Genomic DNA, 17,903 nt, shown 5'->3' with positions numbered 1-17,903 from the left:
ACTGCCACATCAAGAAATGATGGTGGTCTCTTCTTTATGAATTCCCTGAGAAAGTGGGAAATCAATTTAATATGGGTCTATAGCTGGGAAGGATCTCAAGAGATGACTGAGCTTAGACTTTGGCCAACTGAGATAAAATGTGCAAACTGCTTGATACATGGCATTTCTGGTCAGCATCTGTAATAGTTGAGATAGAAGAGGAGGTTGTTATTGTTATTGTTAGAAAAATATTTGTCTGGAATCGAATCGAGGCAAGGTTTGGTAGCACTTTTTTTCTGTCTCCAGGCTCTACCTATATATAAGATCTAGAAAACTTAAACAGATATCCTATGAAGTGTGTCTCTTGTGATTTTTGGTCTATACCCCAATTTCTTCTCCAAAATAGTTGAACACTATGCTACAGACTATCCCATTCAACTTTGTCATATCTTAGATGGAAATGTCTACCAATTCACTTCTAAAGAAGGAAGCTAAAGCAGAGAAAATGGCCATGATTACTAAATGGTGTTCAGAGGCTCTGAAGCAGGAGAAGAGGCCTGTTGCTAGAATCTTCGTGATGAGCAGATGCAGCAACATCACGGTGGCTTCAGGGGTGACCATCACAATGACCACTGGGAAGTTGCCGCAGGTGCCCTTTTGATAGCTGTGCCCTGTTCCCCCACTTCTGCTCTGTTTTTCCCATGGCGCACTACTCTGACTCCCCCAGTAGGGAGTTTGGGGAACTGACTATTAGAAAGTCCATCAGTCGTTCAAGTACAGTTTCATAGAGTTTAGTCTGTTTAGCTCAAATTCAGAAGCATTTAGCACCCTGCCACCAAGGCAGCTGACAGCTAGGACACAAATACCTAAAGATTCTTTCAAAATGGTGCCTTTGCTTGGTCCTTGAGACTGTGTGATTTTAAAGGCCTTGCATTTGGAACATTCTAAACTGTGGGCCAAGGTAGGCGAGCCACTTTTCTTTCATTCTCCTCTATTAGAAGCACAGGCCATTTCATTAGTAAGTATTTATTCTATTCGTCTTCTTCCTTTCCCAGATTGCTTCTTATTTCTCAACATCTGTTTCTGTCACCATTCCATTCATTTGTGTCACCCACTCATATCTACTAATGATTCACAGGCCCTACTTTTTAGTAGTTTTGTTGTATATAAGCTCAGATACAAACCGGACAGTGTGATGTCACAGAATGAAACTCTTCTCTTTTTAATTAATTCCCAGGGTGAGTAGAGATCAATTTAATACGGTTCTAGACAGTTATATTTCATTACAACATCCCCTTCACGATTCCTTACACATCTGTATTTCTTAAGCATTAATGCTAACCAGATCTTTTTTTTAAGTTATGTTTAAAGTTATTGTACTTTACTTTTTCTTTTTAAAATTTGTATTTAAAATTTTTAATACAATTTTTAAAGCTTACTTTCCACTTACAGTTATTATAAAATATTGGCTATTTTCCCCGTGCTATACAACACATCCTTGAGTCTATCTTACACCCAATAGTTTGTGCCTCCCACTCCCCCTCCCCCCCACCACTGGTAACCACTAGTTTGCTCTCTGTATCGGTGATTTTGCTTCTTTTTTGTTATATTCACTAGTTTGTTATATTTTTTAGATTCCACATACAGATATCATACAGTATTTGCCTTTTTCTGTCTGACTTATTTCACTTAATGCTAACTAGATCTTCAAGTATTTAGAATTCTGTCATAGTTGAATGTGTACCATGTGTAACACACTTTTGGGAAACTGGCCTCTTCTTCCATGGCTTCTAGCTACTAAATCTGAAAGAATTCCCTTGGCTTGGTGCTATGAAGAATGTCATAAAAGGTCTGCTAATTGCTTTACTAACAAGACTTCACATCTGGAAAGACCCAAGAAGTTGCAGTCTTGTGTGCCTTAGGTAGAGCTGTATGAGAGTCTTGCACCATGAAGCTGGTGCCACATATGAATGCCCTCTGGTGACCTCAGAGCGCTTTAAGCTCCTTTTATGACCTACTGAACAAAATCATCTACAGTCCACTTCTATACCTGTTCCTTTGTTTTTAACTCTGTGTGTGTGTATGTTTATTTTTTCAACCTCACCTGATGCCTGTGTTACATCTTTACTTCCCTTTTTGATCATATACTGGATTAGCCACATTGACAATTCATCATTCTGACAAACTGTAAAACATACACTATATCTTACATCCCATGGATAGTGCCCTAAGAGCATGATCTAGATCCAGACACTGTGAGACACTAAGATATGTGCTTACCTTTCTGTGGTGGCTGTGATTTCCCCTTTTCCTCATTATAAATAGCTCTAGATTCATTGAGATCTATATATTTGGCATTTGCAACAAAGCTTAGAAATTTTGATGTAAGGGAGAGATCAGTGCCTTAAACCTTGAAACTCAATCCTATCCATATCCTCTGCTTTAAATTATATCTGCTAATTTGTTTTCCCCTGCTTTTATTCAATGAATATCTTATTTTTTGAATGTCTATTTATTTGTTCAATGCCATAAATAATAAAATTGAACCAAAAACACCTGGCACTAAAGCTCCACTTAGGCCACATACATTTTGCCATTTTATTGTTCTGTTTTTTATAGAGTCTGGCCTCCGCCTAATAAGTTTCCTCACGTGAAATGGTCCTCTCTCAAGCAAAGCACTATATCCCTTCACTAAAATATCAAAGACCATTACTGAAAATAAAATTTTAAATGTCAAATGTAATTGAGCACTTACATTTTTTTAACTATTGTTTTTGTTACTGACACATACAGAATGCTTCATTCCTGGGATGGCCCATAAACTGAAATGCATACCATAGAATTCAGAAAGTTATTCTCACCTACATGGTAGGAGAGTTGATCTGTAAAATGTAGAGCTAGCAGGCTGCCAACTCTGGGCGAGAGGGAAATTGAAGTGCCAGCACTTTCAGCACAGCCTTGAAAGAAGTGCTAGGCTAGGATTATTCAGACTAGTACCAACATGGCCAAAGAAAAATTGAGGGCTGAGTAAAACTTCAATTAATTCTATAACCGTAATGACCATTTGTGATTATGAAATAGAATTTGCCCACTCCTAAGAAATGGACAAAACCGAAATCCTTACAGCATGATGTGGAAGTGTTTTTATAAGATGACCCTTCTCTCTCCGTATCACTCCATGCACTCCCAACCCCCACATCACAGCCACACTGATATAGTAGATATCTCCCGAGAGTGCTTTACCCTCTTACCTCATGTCTTTGCATATTTAGGCATTCACGAATTTATACATTATGAATATATATTCATATGGTTAGATGTTATTTCATCAAATGATAGCTCCGTTCTCTATCTTGCCTTACTTTTATTCATCCTTCCAAATTCTCTTCTTATAGCCCTTCTGAGAAGCTTTCCTGATTCTGCAGCCCAAGCTTCATGGGAACACACTGGATCAAGCATAACTCTATTATACAATTTTTGCCTTGTGTAATGCTCTGTATGTCTTTTCTCTGCAATAAACCCTTTCTCAGTGAGTTCCTTGATGTCAGATATACATCCAATTTATTGCTGATTCACCAGTGTTTAGCACAATGCCTTCTTTGGCAAACAGTAAGTGCTCAATAATTGTTTGCTGAAAGACTCGTGAAAGAAGTGGGCGGTGGTTGGATTAACCACCATTCCCCCTACTTGGTTTTGCTTGCAGAAATAAGAGCCCAATTTACACATCTCCTTCAAGTGTGTGATCAATGCCATATTGACATGGAATTAGCATTTCTCCGGCTATCAAGGGAATGGCATTTGGGACTGAGGTTCAACAAACAATTCAGAAATAGTACATGAGGAAGTGATAGATAGACATTGATCACTGTCACTATAAGAAAAATCTATTGTCCTTCATTTGACAAGATGACTCCTCTAATTCATTTAATGGAATGTTTATTTTGAGCCATATTCCAGCTATGAGAAGCTAAACGGTCTTGTTCGTATATTTAGAGTTATAATAAAAGGAAACTGTGGTTTGAAAGTTTAGAAGGGAGGTAAAGAGAATGACAGAGTAGGAAGAGATATGTTTCTTACAGTGCAAACCTGGGGGAGGTAAAGATGGCTGAGGCAAGGTCATCTGGATGTCAAACAACAACAATGAAAATAAAAATGATTACAATGATTATGGCTGAGTTCCCAAACACTTGGCTACATGCTAGGCCTAGAACTAAGTACTTCATATGTATTAACTAATTTAATCTTCTTGTAACCATGGGAAGATTTGAAGCACAGAGAGGCTACTCACCCCAAAGTAACCCCAGTAACCCAGGTAACCCAAAGTAACCCAGCAAACTAGCCCCAAAGCTGCACAGAAAAAAAGAGGCAGAGCTAGAGTTTGAGCCTGGACAAGATAACTATAGACTGCAAATACTACACATGACGGACTAGGGAAAAGGGAGGTACAGATGTACACAGAGCATAGGACTCTGATAAGTATGACACGCTGTAACATAAGGTTTTAATGGATGAAGCTAAAGTTTTGCTTTGGGAAAGAAATGCAATAATTAGCTCTGGGTACATGGGATTTTTCTCTTAGCTATATTGAGTAAAGAAAACTAAATACAAAACTAAATAAATGACCTTAGTCATCCACCTCAACCCTTTGCACTCTACATTTTTCCTTAGGACCATCATGGAACTGAGAAGGTAGAAATTGATTGCATTTGCCTATATTCACATCTCTGGTCCAATTATATCACGTGCCTATTGGTGAAATGCTCAGTTAAGTGGTACCTCCAAAATGTTATCATAGGTTCCTTTGCAATCTGGCATAATAAAAAGTCTGGAGCTCTGAATCAAAGGAGTTGGAGTCTTACATTTTGTAGGACTTTGGGTAATTCAAAGAACCCTTTTGATTCTCTGATTTCTCTTCTGTAAAATGAGGAGTGCAATTTTAGCTCTCTCCTGGGGCTGCTGATGAATATCAAATGGAATATTATACCAGCGAGCGTTTCCTGAACTTCAGGGAGATGATGTAAAGTGTTATAGCAGGATCTATCATTGTTGTGTTCATTCACTATTCACTCAACAGCTGTTTATGTAACTCCTACAGTGCACCAAATCTGTTACGTGTGCTGGAGATTGTATGGTGAACAAGTCGGCAAGTCCGCTGCTCCAGGGAGAATAAATATTCATAGGGAAGAATGGCAATAAATAAGTAAACAAATTTAATCATTTGAGAGTCTGATAAGTGCTATAAAAATCAAAATATAGAGATATTTTCAGTTGTCTTGCTATACCATATTCCAACCACTAGCACTGATTGATTACAGAATAATTAGTCTAATAAACTGTCCCTTCTAAACATCCCTACCACAATGGTATGGAATCCAGGGTGCTTTGCTGCACTGTTGAGAGCCCATTGTAACCCCTGACACCTGGCATGTGGGAGGCACATTGAACACATGCTTGTTGAATGCCCCACTAAGGGGGTGACAGTGACTAATAATTTCCTGATGTCCTCTTGTCATGAAATATTTACAGAGGAGTTATGGCATTTAGATTTAAAAGGTAACTTACAGCTTCAGTGAGTGCAATACCTTGATGTTAGTGGAGATAGGTTAGTGCAGTAGCATGAAGGCAAATTCCTGAGTAAGATGGCCCAGGACTGACTCTCAGCTCATACCAATTACCATGGCCAAGTTACTGAAACTCTTTGCATACCCATTTTCTCAACTATAAAACTACAAAAATACCCATTTTCTCAACTATAAAAGGTGGTAGAAGTACCTTAAGTTATAGGGTTGTTGACAGTGTGATATAAACTAATGCAAAAAGTACTTAGAATGGATCCTGAGTATATTGAGCCTTCGATGCATGTTGGCTACTATAGTTTTTCTTACTTCCTTCCATCCTTCCTCCCTCCCTTCCTTCCTTTCTTTCTTCTGTCAATGGGAAAACTAAAGTCTTCAAGTTACTTTGCCATAAGTCAAAGCAAGTTAGTGGAAAAACAACTAGAAATCAATGTGCTGCTTGGTATTTCCTTCTACTACAACTCACAGCCATAGGCTCAGGTGCCCCTCTGGGCTTGGATTATTTTTTTCAAATGGATCAGGCTAGAGCAAGTAGATCTTCTCTCCTACACAACTCAAGATGAAAGAGCCTCTGAACATAGGGAGGGTGGGAGGGAGATGCAAGAGGGAGGGGATATGGGGATATATGTATACGTATAGCTGATTCACTTTGTTATACAGCAGAAACTAACACAACAATGTAAAGCAATCATACTCCAATAAAGTTGCTAAAAAAAAAAATAAAGAACCTCTGAACCTCTGGCAGCTGTCTATTTCATGGATACTTTGGTTTCTGTCTTCATACAAAGCTATGTAATCTAACTAGTGAGAAATGCTCTATACACCAAGATGCCTGCACTGGGGACAAACAGGTAGTACTTTGCTGTTCTGATTATTGGGAATAATTGTAACAATTACCTTTTGTTGAAGCCCTACCATATGCCAGTCCCTAGGCTAAGTATTTTACATATAACATTTAATTCTCACAACAAATATATGAAATACTTATCATCACACTTTAAGTTTGAGGAGAAGCAGTTATGTAACTTGTTTAGTATCACACAGTGAATTTTGGGTCCATCTGATCTTAAAGCCCATGTGTTTTTCTCTAGAAGACACTGCATAGACATCATCACCTTTGTAAGATTATTATTGTGCCATTCCCATGTTCCATACAGAGCTTTCTAAAATTTAAAATACCTGGCTTCCCTGGTGGTGCAGTGGTTGAGAGTCCGCCTGCTGATGCAGGAGACGCGGGTTCTGTGCCCCGGTCCGGGAAGATCCCACATGCCGTGGAGCGGCTGGGCCCGTGAGCCATGGCCACTGAGCCTGCGCATCCGGAGCCTGTGCTCCGCAACGAGAGAGGCCACAACAGTGAGAGGCCCGCGTTCCGCAAAAAAATAAAAAAATAAATAAGATAAAATTAAAAATACCAAAGTCTTGTCACTCATAAGGGGTATCATGTCTCATAAACAACGTGAAGACCTCCCAACACCTACACAGACCAAACCCTTTGCCTTGAGTAAGGGATGGTAAATTCCCTTACTTATCACAGTTAGGGAAAATAAGGACATTTTTTCAGTAACAGGCATTGGTGGTGAGCTTCCGCCAGTAGTAATTACTATGGCTTCCTGGTCTTGTCATAAATGAGATATCTATTTTACCCCAAGAGCTCAGAGCTAGAGTCTGAGCAGTGGTTGCAGCAGCTAGCATGGTGTAAATGTTTAAAGCTCTAATCAGACATCCAGTCACTGGCTTCACAGTTGCTTTTCCTTTTGATGAGGAAATATACAATTCCTTAGGGGTGGATGTGAAATGTTCATAAATAGAAAGGCATCTGAAATATCTATGAGCAATACTTATTTATAGGAATCATTTATCCAGAGTCTCTATGTGCCTTTCCAGCTCCAATATTTATCTGTGGCGTTATCTATCACCTCATAGCACTCATATTCCACATGCTCTTTCTATTTATATGCATGGAATCTATCTCTCTAATTGTTCTCAAGTCCCTAAAGAGTGGGTACAGTAATTCACCTCCTGCCAGATGGCAGTACTTGCTTCTCCATGACTTCTAATTCTACCCACAGTAAACCTATCGGCAAATCATTTGTTCATTCATAGTTTCTCACCACATCAACCAGCAACTACATTTGTTTCTATCTACAATGTCTGGCCTAATCAATGTGGTGTTCTTTTCCTTATGCAAGGCATTTTCCCCAACCAGCTTTTCACTGGCTTCTTCTTTTGACCCTTTGATGAGTGTCTGCATGTATGTACATCCTCAGCAAAACCGATTATTGTTACCCAATGCTAGTGGCCAAAATGGTGAAAAGAACATCTGCTCTGGATTATGGTGATGTGAACTCAAAGCAAGTATTCAATTTTATGACTGTTCCACTTCAGGCTAATTCTGTAAACTATTTAAGTCTCTTCATCTGTAGGACCTGATTAGTAATACTAATCTTACAGTGTTGTTTTTTTTGGGGGGGGAGGCTAAGTTATAAGTTACAACATTTGCCTGTAAATGTGCAACGACCTTCCTAAGAATGGATTTGCATAAATAACATTTGCTTAGCACTTGCTCTGTGCAGCGACTATGGTTTGTATCTTTCAATTCATTATCTTCAAATAATTCTAAGAGGTAGATACTGTTGTTATTCCAATTTCATAACAGGAGAAAACTGATTGCCATCGAGGTTGGTAACTTGCACAACAACACACAACTAAGAGAACAAGGAGCAAGGTTCTAGTACTTGTTTTTCTGAACCCAAAGTGCAGATACACTTTTTTTCTTTTCTTTTTTTACCATCTTTATTGGAGTATAATTGTTTTACAATGGTTTGTTAGTTTCTGCTGTATAAAAAAATGAATCAGTTATACATATACATATGTCCCCAAATCTCTTCCCTCTTGCATCTCCCTCCCTCCCACCCTCCCTATCCCACCCCTCTAGGTGGTCACAAAGCACCGAGCTGATCTCCCTGTGCTATGTGGCTGCTTCCCACTATCTATTTTACATTTGGTAGTGTATATTTGTCCATGCCACTCTCTCACTTTGTCACAGCTTACCCTACCCCCTCCCCATATCCTCAAGCCCATGCTCTAGTAGGTCTGTGTCTTTACACCCGTCTTACCCCTCGGTACTTCATGACTTTTTTTTTCCCCTTAGATTCCATATATATGTGTTAGCATACAGTATTTGTTTTTCTCTTTCTGACTTACTTCACTCTGTAGGACAGACTCTAGGTCGATCCACCTCACTACAAATACCTCAATTTCATTTCTTTTTATGGCTGAGTAATATTCCATTGTATATATGTGCCACATCTTCTTTATCCATTCATCTGTTGATGGACACTTAAGTTGCTTCCATGTCCTGGCTATTGTAAATAGAGCTGCAATGAACATTGTGCTACATGACTCTTTTTGAATTATGGTTTTCTCACGGTATATGCCCAGTAGTGGGATTGCTGGGTCGTATGGTAGTTCTATTTGTAGTTTTTTAAGGAACTTCCATATTATTCTCCATAGTGGCTGTATCAATTTACATTCCCACCAACAGTGCAAGAGGGTTCCGTTTTCTTCACACCCTCTCCAACATTTGCTGCTTGTAGATTTTCTGATGATGCCCGTTATAACTGGTGTGAGGTGATACCTCATTGTAGCTTTGATTTGCATTTCTCTAATAATTAACGATGTTGAGCAGCTTTTTGGCCACCTGTATGTCTCCTTTGGAGAAATGTCAATTTAGGTCTTCTGCCCATTTTTGGATTGGGTTCTTTGTTTTTTTGTTATTGAGCTGCACGAGCTGCTTGTACATTTTGGAGATTAATCCTTTGTCTCTTGCTTCACTTGCAAATATTTTCTCCCATTCTGAGGGTTGTCTTTTGGTCTTGTTTACGGTTTCCTTTGCTGTGCAAAAGCTTTTAAGTTTCATTAGGTCCCATGTGTTTATTTTTGTTTTTATTTCCATTTCTCTAGGAGGTGGGTCAAAAAGGATCTTGCTGTGATTTATGTCATAGAGTGTTCTGCCTATGTTTTCCTCTAAGAGTTTGATAGTGTCTGGGCTTACATTTGTGTTTGATAGTGTCTGGGCTTACATTCAGCTTTAATCCATTTGGAGTTTATTTTTGTGTATGGTGTTAGGGAGTGTTCTAATTTCATACTTTTACATGTACCTGTCCAGTTTTCCCAGCACCACTTATTGAAGAGGCTGTCTTTTCTGCACTGTATATTCTTGCCTCCTTTATCAAAGATAAGGTAACCATATGTGCGTGGGTTTATCTCTGGGCTTTCTATCCTATTCCATTGATCTATCTTTCTGTTTTTGTGCCAGTACCATACTGTCTTGATTACTGTAGCTTTGTAGTATAGTCTGAAGTCAGGCAGCCTGATTCCTCCAGCTCCATTTTTTGTTCTCAAGATTGCTTTGGCTATTCGGGGTCTTTTGTGTTTCCATACAAATTGTGAAATTTTTTGTTCTAGTTCTGTGAAAAATGCCAGTGGTAGTTTGATAGGGATTGCATTGAATCTATAGATTGCTTTGGGTAGTAGAGTCATTTTCACAATGTTGATTCTTCCAATCCAAGAACATGGTATATCTCTCCATCTATCTGTATCATCTTTAATTTGTTTCATCAGTGTCTTATAATTTTCTGCATACAGGTCTTTTGTCTCCTTAGGTAGGTTTATTCCTAGATATTTTGTTCTTTTAGTTCCAATGGTAAATGGGAGTGTTTTCTTGATTTCACTTCCAGATTCTTCATCATTAGTGTACATGAATGCCAGAGATTTCTGTGCATTAATTTTGTATCCTGCTACTTTACCAAATTCATTGATTAGCTTTAGTAGTTTTCTGGTAGCATCTTTAGGAGTCTCTATGTATAGTATCATGTCATCTGCAAACAGTGACAGCTTTACTTCTTCTTTTCCGATTTGGATTCCTTTTATTTTTTTTTCTTCTCTGATTGCTGTGGCTATAACTTACAAAACTATGTTGAATGAGAGTGGTGAGAGTGGGCAACCTTGTCTTGTTCCTGATCTTAGTGGAAATGCTTTCAGTTTTTCACCATTGAGGACGATGTTGGCTGTGGGTTTGTCGTATATGGCCTTTATTATGTTGAGGAAAGTTCCCTCTGTGCCTACTTTCTGGAAAGTTTTTTATCATAAATGGGTGTTGAATTTTGTCGAAAGCTTTCTCTGCATCTATTGAGATCATCATATGGTTTTTCTCCTTCAATTTGTTAATATGGTGTATCACACGTTGATTCATTTGCGTATATTGTAGAATCCTTGCATTCCCTGAATAAACCCCACTTGATCATGGTGTATGATCCTTTTACTGTGCTGTTGGATTCTGTTTGCTAGTATTTTGTTGAGGGATTTTGCATCTGTGTTCATCAGTGATACTGACCTGTAGTTTTCTTTCTTTGTGACATCTTTGTCTGGTTTTGGTATCAGGGTGATGGTGGCTTTGTAGAAGCCACGAGTTTGGGAGTGTTCCTCCCTCTGCTATATTTTGGAAGAGTTTGAGAAGGATAGGTGTTAGCTCTTCTCTAAATGTTTGATTGAATTCGCCTGTGAAGCCATCTGATCCTGGGCTTTTGTTTGTTGGAAGATTTTTTTTTTTTTTTGCGGTATGCGGGCCTCTCACTGTTGTGGCCTCTCCCATTGCGGAGCACAGGCTCCGGATGCGCAGGCTCAGTGGCCATGGCTCACGGGCCCAGCCGCTCTGCGGCATGTGGGATCTTCCCGGACCAGGGCACGAACCCGTGTCCCCTGCATTGGCAGGTGGACTCTCAACCACTGCGCCACCAGGGAAGCCCCGTGTTGGAAGATCTTTAATCACAGTTTCAATTTCATTGCTTGTGATTGGTCTGTTCATATTTTCTATTTCTTTGTGGTTCAGTCTCGGCAGGTTGTCCATTTCTAAGAATTTGGCCATTTCTTCCAGGTTGTCCATTTTATTGGCATAGAATTGCTTGCAGTATTGTCTTAGGATGCTTTGTATTTCTGCAGTGTCAGTTGTTACTTCTCCTTTTTCATTTCTAATTCTATTGATTTGAGTCTTCTCCCTTTTTTTCTTGATGAGTCTGGCTAATGGTTTATCAATTTTGCTTATCTTGTCAAAGAACTGGCTTTTAGTTTTATTGATCTTTGCTATCGTTTCCTTCATTTCTTTTTCATTTATTTCTGGTCTGATCTTGATGATTTCTTTCCTTCTGCTAACTTTGGGGTTTTTTGATCTTCTTTCCAAAATGAAAATAAATAAGCAAACACAAGCTTTAAATGATACATTAAACAAGATGGACTTAATTGATATTTATAGGACATTCCATCCAAAAACAACAGAGTACACATTTTTCTCAAGTGCTCAAGGAACATTCTCCAGGATAGATCATATCTTGGTTCACAAATCAATCCTTGGTAAATTTAAGAAAATTGAAATCGTATCAAGTATCTTTTCCGACCACAACGCTGTGAGACTAGATATCAATTACAGGAAAAAGTCTGTAAAAAATACAAACACATTGAAGGCTAAACAATACACTACTTAATAACGAAGTGATCACTGAAGAAATCAAAGAGGAAATCAAAAAATACCTAGAAACAAATGACAATGGAAACACGACGACCCTAAACCTATGGGATGCAGCAAAAGCAGTTCTAAGAGGGAAGTTTACAGCAATACAATCCTACCTTAAGAAACAGGAAACATCTCAAATAAACAACCTAACCTTGCACCTAAAGCAATTAGAGAAAGATGAACAGATACACTTTTAATTGCTGTATTCTCAGCACCTAGGACAGTGCCTGGCTCTGTAGCTTTGACTTGGCATCTATGAGTTACTGCTGTCTTTGGAGTTAAGTTATATTTCCATTCTTGTGGTACTTAATGACCATATAGTTGGTTTGACCCTGTGTATAATCCTGACAGTAATTCATAAATGCAAATAAATGCTTTAGAGTTTCAAACACATCCGTCTCTTCTCAGAAATCCTGATGGCATATCGAGGACACTGATGAAGCTATAATAAAAATCAGCTAACATTTTTGGTGTGCTTGCTATATACCAACTAAATACTTTATATTATTTTACTTGTTTTTACAACAAGCCTATGAGGTAGATAACAGCATTACCCCAACTGTATAAATGAAGAAAATAAGTAACAGAGAAATTTAAGTAATTTGCCCAAAATTACAAATATAGTAACTGTTTAAGCTAGGGTTTGAACCTTGGCATTCTGTCTCCAAAGCCTCCTTATAATTGAGCTAGTCACTAAACCTCTTGAAGCTTCATTTCAAGTACCAATATAATAGGTGTAATAATATCAGCTAACTCACAGGGTTATGAGAATTAAGCGAGATACTGTGCTCTTGAGACAGTCCTTGGCACTTTGAAGAGTGAGCTCAATATATGTCAAGCATTATTGTTAGTAGCTGCTAGATTTCAAGCTCCCTGTGTACAAATATCATGTCTAGTTCATTTTCATTTCCCCCACAGCACCCAGACACTGTATTGTTGTCTATGGTTGGTGTATAATAAATGCCTTTGAATGAAACTGAACAGAGAATGGGGCTCAGTCAATGGGAATCAGAATCCCCCAGGAGGAATCCAAGAGCAGTGGCCTTCAGGAGTTTCTGGGGGCTTGGGGAAAGGTAAGGTTACTTTGTAAGTCCCTCTCCATCCATGCAATAAAATAAGTGAACTCCACAACCTTCTCAAGAAGCCCCATCTCTTAGAATTCCACTGACTTCCCTAAGAGCAGGAGGAAGACTGACACAGCTTCCTATCCTCAGCTGCCCCCCTGAATGGGCTGGTTGCAGGGGCAAAAGAGCAGCCAATGCCAAGGAACAGGTAATCAAAGAGCCTCTCAATCAACTGCTTTTACCTCAATATTGCCTTCTGCCCACAAGAGACACAAGCAGAGCCTAGATTTACCTATGGCAGATGGCAGGCCTATTACACGTTCAGAAGCACAGGAGGATGTGTTCATCAGAACACGTGTATATCTACATGCATAAATAGACACACATTTATAGAAGAAAAGAAAAATCAGTGATGGTGGAGGCTAGCAAAATTCAGGCTCCCTGGGACTGGCTGTTGAACAGCAACTCCTGCTGCAGAACCAGGTACCAAAGCATAATTTGTAGTCATGTAGCGCCAATATGCCTGGATGACAGTGTAAAACATTTATAAATCAGACCCTAATGGATAGCCTCTGTGCTTTATAACTGCGTTTAACTCTTTCTCACTTCTCTGCTGGTAGGAAACAGGAATACATAAAAATATACTAAGAAGACAGAGGAAAACCTTATTCCTAACAATTTCACTTGCAAAAAGGAAATGAAGGGAAAGCAGCTGTCTTGCCGTAGTTGTGATAATTAATAGTAATAATGCCTCTACTGCATTGAGAACTCACCATGTTCTGGGTAGTGAGCTCAGAGCTGCATATGCATCCTCTATAGTTCTAAAATATGGCACAGGGGTGGGCTGTCCCTTATTTCCTTTTAAGGATGCCAAACAGAGGTTCAGAGAGGCTTAGTAATTTGCCCAGAGTTCACAGTTGATCTGTAGGGCTTTGGGGTATCCAGCCCCCAAATCAATCATTAAGGTACAGCAAAAAGACCAGACCTAGGTAAAACTCAGAGGCAGACACACACACCATGTATCACACGTTTCCACTCCAGATTCAATTCTCTCTCTGACAATCCTGGATGGGAGGTCTCATCATCTCATTTTACAGACAGTAAAACTGAGCTCAGAGTATGTCTGTAACTCATCCAAGGTCACATCTGGTAAGTGCTGGAGTGGAATTTCGAATCAAGTGTGTCTGACTCCAAAGGCTTATCAGCCCTAGAACATCAAGAGGATGGAGGTGTGAGTTTTCTTCCACACTTGCATCCCTGCCTTCAAATGCTCACCATCACCTATGTACCCCTTCTTGTACATTTTCTGCCAAGTGTCCTTTCTGCTTCTAAGCTGACTTTCTCCAGACCTGGTATGGTTAGTGACGCTCTCAGGACAAATCCTATGCCCTTAGCACCCTCACAGGATAGAACTTGTCTAGATTTCAGAATATTTTACCAAAACCAAACAGCTTTGTTAGCAGCAAAGTTTGAATTCACAGGACTGCTTCTCAAGTAGTATGAATTTATGGCATAGTAGCTGTTCATAGGAGATGATTTGGGGTGGGGGGAAGGGGCTAAAAGTCCCTCTCATCCATATACCACCTCTGGGTGAGGACAGCTCTGTTTTATAAAAAGAAAGATTTGCCTTTATTGCAGAGTCCCTGTGTCCTGTTCATTTTTCTACCCTAGTATCTGGCACAATAATGCTCAATTAGTGCCCACGAAAGTTCTTTGTATGGGTTGGGAATGTCTGAGCCACCACTGCCTGTAAAGGAGGACCCTGCCTGGGTGTGACCAGAGCTGCTCCAGGTATCCAGGGTGACTAGCAATTCTAGAAACATCTGTTCATGGACTGTTCAAAGTTAAACCCATGTATCAGCTCTATAAGCTCTCAGAGCACAGGAGGCTTTGACCCTTTGTTTACTGTTGTACCCCAAGGCCTAGAACAGTGTCCTGCACATAGTAGGTTCTCAATGAATATTTGATGCATGAGTAAATGAATGAATGATTCTTACCACATTGTAATTTAGCCAGTCTCCACCTCCCTTACACACACATACCTGCATGTACACACACACACGCCCACATAACATACATGCATATCCATGAACTTGCACACCAGCAGGCTTTGACCTGAGACTGCCTTGAGGTCAGAATCTGTTTTGTGTTTCTGGCTGGCTCCAGGATTTAGGACAGTGCCTGGCACAGCCTTAAAGGAACACTGGTTTGGGCTGGTAAACCATCTCCCAAGGATGTTCTCCAGGGCCCCATCTCACTGAGTTTTAAGAGGCTCTATTAAATCTGATTTTTCAATGCTTTTCTTCACGCTAGTGCTTCTTTCTGAGCAATTATTTCTCCATTTTCATTCTGAGTTTTTGCCTTTTTCCTTGTTATACCCTCATCTACCACTAAACAACATGTCTCCCTCCTGGGGATTTATGTTGACCTCTGTGCTACAAATAGTGTATCACCAGCATGGGCTTCTATAATACTTGACAAAGTGGTATCAAGGGAGCCCAACCTTTGTATAGTGACTCTAAGGTGTTACCTGGGCAAAATGAAGAAGGGGACCTGGAAAGATTATTCTGGAATGAAAGAAAAATTCTGGCTAGGGCTCATAGTGAAGGCAAGAGACCAAGACTATAGCGCAAAAAAAAAAAAAAAAAATTGTGAAAGAAGAAACTCAGCTGTGGGATGTGGTAAAGAGGTTGTGGAATAAGAGGAAGCCAGATAGAAATAAAGAAAGAAAGAGAGTCTAGACTGAATTGAGTATATTCAGTCTTTATTTCAACCTATACTTATTGATTACCGTCTAGGTATCTGCTGCCATACTGGGTGCCAGGGACATAGTCCCTGCCCTGTTACATCTTAGACCCTAGTGGGGAGCTTCGTATGGATGAGATAGTCACATAAGTATAAATCAATAGCTGATGAGTCCTGTGAGTATGTGACAGGAGGTTCTGTTCTATCTGGAATGGTCAGGAAAGCTTTCCCCAAAGAGGTCATTCTTGAGTTGAGATTCAAAGCTGGGGAACAGTTAACTAGACAAAGGAACATGAGAAGAGTTGAAGGGGATTCGAAGTAGAGGGGATAATATGTGCAGGGTTTCTGTTTCGGGAGAGAATGTGTAAGAGGAAATGAAAAGAGACCAAGTGGCCAGAGCACAGAGGCAAGGAGGTTCTCCTGAGAAGAGATCAGAGAGAAGGGTAGAAATCCCACACTGAAGAGGAACGAAGGCCACAGAAGGGATTATGACCTTCACCATTAGAAGGACAGGAAGCCATTAGAGGAATTTAAGCCAAAGAGTGGTAGGACACATTTTCACTTTTCAAGTTGACTCTGGTTAATACGAAGGAAATGGCCTGGATGGAAGAAACAGTAGAAACAGGATGCCCAGTTGGATAGTAACTGTCAGAATCCAAATAAAAGATGATGGCTTGGACCAGCATGCCAACCATGGGTATGTATATTTGAGATGTACTGAGAATATAAAATTGACAGGAATTGATGATGGATCCAATGTGGTAGGGGAGGGAAGTTTATAGTTTGGTTTCTGGATTGTACAGCTAGATGGCTGGGGGTGCCACCTGCTGGAATACAGGGCCACTGGGTGAGAACCAAGTGGGCATGGAAAAGAGCACGTAGTTGTTTGGGTCCAAAACATGGCTTCATCAATCTCTAGTCATGAAAATTCCTGCATTAGCTTCACCTCTCAGAGCTCATGTTCCTTATTTGCAATGTGAGAATAATGCCTCGTCCTTAACGTTGTAAGAATAAGATGAGACAAAATACAAAAAGTGTGCAATGCAGTGTTGGCCCTAATCTTGCATTCCACAACAGCGGTCACTGCATTACTAACTTTGTGATCTCAAGCCAGACAATTAACCTCTTTTCTCATCTGTGGAATGGAAATAATAATAGTGGCTACACTGCACTTTGCTGTGAAGGATAATGCATCAACACTGCCTGTCACAGAGTGGGTACTCAATACACATTACTTATTAATATTAAAGTTCCAGAAATGTACCTGCTTTCTGTTTGGCTGGAAGAGTAGGAAATAAGTGCATGAAGGAGAAAATTAGCCAAGAGCAAACATTAAGACATTTGCCTGTTTTTGTTCGCGTCTGTCTCTGCTAGGGTTGGTTTTTGGAACTAGACCTTCACATTCCAATCCGTAAAATGGAGATGAAGTTTGTTTCCACTCCCCCTCCTGGTCACCATGCAGAAGGTCATTGAAGAAAGGACCCCTTTGTCCACCTGGGATGTTTGTGCTGGGCAGGGTACAACAGATGACTGATTTTAAGCACGCTCCCAGGAAGAGGGCATTCTCCTTCAGAAAACTTAAAAAACAGCATTTCAGCCTCCAGGGAGCCAGGGACAGAAAAGCCAAGAGATAATGAAAGAGAGAGGGAGGTGAACAAAAACTCAGCCTGGAGCTAACAGTGAAAGATAGTCTGCCTGCCTACTGCCACCCCTCTGCGGCAATGTCAAGTCAGGGCCCATCCACGTTGATGAGAAATCAGACATAGGAACTATGAGAGGGTACATTCCAAGGAGTGATTCATCTCTGGAGGCTGAACCTATGTAATGTCCTTACTAATCTTGGGCTCCCGGGTTATGAAGCCTGCCATCAAGGATGAGTTATATTTTCAATAAGTCATTCTAGCTAATCAGGCCCTCTCACGGTGAGCTGCTAAAGAAGAGACAAGATGAACCGCTCTACAGGTTCTGAAC

This window comes from Lipotes vexillifer, unplaced genomic scaffold, assembly GCF_000442215.2.
Source record: "Lipotes vexillifer unplaced genomic scaffold, Lipotes_vexillifer_v1.1 scaffold495, whole genome shotgun sequence".
Lineage (NCBI taxonomy): Eukaryota > Metazoa > Chordata > Mammalia > Artiodactyla > Lipotidae > Lipotes > Lipotes vexillifer.
Note: the sequence above shows the minus strand (reverse complement) of the source record.